The sequence below is a fragment of the Myripristis murdjan genome, chromosome 10, assembly GCF_902150065.1.
Source record: "Myripristis murdjan chromosome 10, fMyrMur1.1, whole genome shotgun sequence".
NCBI classification, from domain to species: domain Eukaryota; kingdom Metazoa; phylum Chordata; class Actinopteri; order Holocentriformes; family Holocentridae; genus Myripristis; species Myripristis murdjan.
In genome coordinates, this window is record NC_043989.1 from 4,108,902 (window position 1) to 4,111,813 (window position 2,912).

Sequence of the window (2,912 nt, forward strand, 5' to 3'; positions counted from 1 at the left end):
GTCCCAAACCAGACAAGAGATTTTTAAATTACCTACATTTAGCTTCGTTATTTTGTTTTATTGTCTGCAACTCGCTTTTCTTACTTACAGCTGGTCAAGTCTCATTAACCCCCTGCCATTTCAAATAGAAATCAGTAAAGCTCTCTGGGGGTCATTGTACTTGTTGGGGGTAAAAATTCTCCTTAACTCACAGTTCTTTTATTTTGTTAACATGATTAACAAAATAAAATAACTCCCTACTACTGGTTGCATGTAAAGTTTGTTCATGCAGGCGTTTCTCTAGAAAAAAAATTGTCAGATAATCCTTAGAGGAATACTCTCCTTTTTCTGATTTCCCTAGACCGAGACAAGATGTTGGACACCATTTTCACCTCTGTACGTCCAGTGGCTCAGTTCCTATGGGTAGCGTTTTCTATTAGCTTAGCATAAAGACTTGAAGTCTATGGGAGTTGTTAGCCTGGCTTTGTCAAAGTGAAAGCTCTGAGGATGTCTTATTTACTTGATGTATACTTGAAATACATGTCTTGATTTTTTTTTTTTAAAGAAGAAGAAGAATTAAATTCTGAGATATGTATTTCAAATCCACTGAACCACTGTAAAGAGGTGAAACGGCATCAAACATCTTGTCTCAGACAGAAAAAAAGGGGATTTTGCCCAAAATGTTGGAGTGCTCCTTTAAAGTCAGGGGTCACCGTCAGACTTTTGCCTACAAGAGTGCTGCATTTGTAAGGTTATAATCATAAAGTGTACATGAAATGAGATGCCAGGGCTCTGAAATCAAGGTGTGAGCTTCTGGTGCGCTCAACACGCCATGTTTTAAAAATAGCTGGCCGATGAGGCAACACGCCTCGGTAGAAAGACGTGACACGGGTCCTGTGGTTGAGTCGTTACAGCACTGACTCAGGCATCACTCAGTGTGCGGCAATTAATGGGTGGAGTATGACATAACATAACAAACACAGCATTGAGAAGGAAACCGGCTCGCCAAAATTAGTGACACATCTGAGAGTTCAGGTTAAGTCCATTTTTTAGTGTCTGCTCCATACTTCATGTAAAAAAAAAAAATCATAGAATCATAGAATAAATTTGCCAAAAGCAGTTTGGCTCAGGGGAGTGATGGCTATAATGATATATATGAAATATTATAGTAATGTTCACAGTTTTTAATCAGAACTGAGGAAAGGTCAGCATAAGGATTTCACCTTCTGTGGTGCTGACTGAGCATCCAACAAATTTGTGTTTTCATACACACAATTACACTCCTATAATTTTAATTTAACCTGGGATTCTCAACATAACATACACATTTACATCTTAGTTTTTTTTTGCAGATATGCTTCTCCTGAGCGAGTTGGTGCAGCCTTGTAATAAACTACAATCCTAGATCACTGTCATTACAACTTGTCATTACACAAGGTGTGACTGATTTGAATAAATTGATAAATTGACTCATATCTACTATATCAGAAGTGGATGACACTGACTAATAAATGGGCAGACGGTGATATCTCAGGCAGATGTATTTGATGTATCGGTCTTAAAAGCTGTATTTAACATTGTTGTGCCCATTTGTGTGCTGACTGGATGCTTTGTCTGTTGGGGAATTATCATCTGACATCAGGAAACGCAGACACATGGAACTGGGGTTGACCAGATCATAGATAATCCTCTCTCATCACTGAAAAGAAAGAAAGATTATGCTCATGGTGAATGGAAAAGTGAATCGTGGGCTTGTGATTGCGAGGTCGCCAGTGCGATTCTCCAAAATGCGGCCGAATAAAGGGAATCAGATGCAGCCTCTTTTTGGTTTTGCCCGTCAGTAAGGAACTTTACCCTCATTGGCTCCAGCTGCTCATCTGCAGGACAGCAATAGATCGTGCTTGCGCTGGGTACGAGGTGTGAATGCATGTGGCTCTGGGAATAAGAAGCAGGGCTTTGCCTAAAAACAGCATGCGCACTCAGCAAACCCTATCTGCATAAACAATGGTTAAAAATGTCTGATGCCGTTAGAAGTAATTGCATTGATCTGGTCTCGGGAAAATGCGTCCCAAAAGATCTCCGAAACCATCAGAGTGTTTCCTGTGGTTGGACTCCCACTTTGACTATAATCTGAAACTGAAGTCTTACAACTATATAAGTCCCAGTACTTAGTCACCGTCGGGCCTGGTTGGATGTTGGACGTTTCACTGACCAGGTCCGGCATGTCACCAAACTTACGTCACCCGAGAGCACAGCTGAATTTCAACCCATCCGGCACAAGTTTCAGATGTGGGAACCTCTAGCCCGAAGCCCTGACCAGTGACTATTTTGACAAATGGAAGGTCTTGTCTAACCCTTAAAACAAAACAAAAAAAGAACAAAAAAAAAAAAAGTGCATGAATAACCTCCCTCACTGATCCTTTTATTCAAGTTGAGAATAGCAATTACAGTTGTTCATACATTATGCAGGCCTCATCTAAGCCTATTTCCATTTTCACTTCACTTTGCTGCTTTATGCCTATGAATAGCATTGAGAGCATTGCTGAAAAGCTGGCCGTCCCTGTGCAGGCCTTTTTTATGTTGCTGTTTTCTTGCTCTTGACCAGCAGGAACTGAATGAATGAATGAAACGCTGGGGCTGTTCGCATGGCCGCTGTCCCGGAGCCTCCTCTGCTCTCTGCTTTCTGAACGGCCTCAGTCACACCGTCCTACTTGCACGTCCTCTTCCCTGCCCTCCTCTCATTTCTTTATGTCTGCTGGGTTGGCTCCTTAAATCAGATTGTTAGTGGGCGTGTGCATATGTGTGTGTGTGTGTGTGGTGTGGTGTGAGCAGTCCTAGGGCGCATGCGAACTGAGGCCCAAAGGGGAAACCCTTCCACAGATCTAAGCCAGCTGCCCTGCTTTAAACATTTCAGTGCGAGAAGAGTGGGAGAG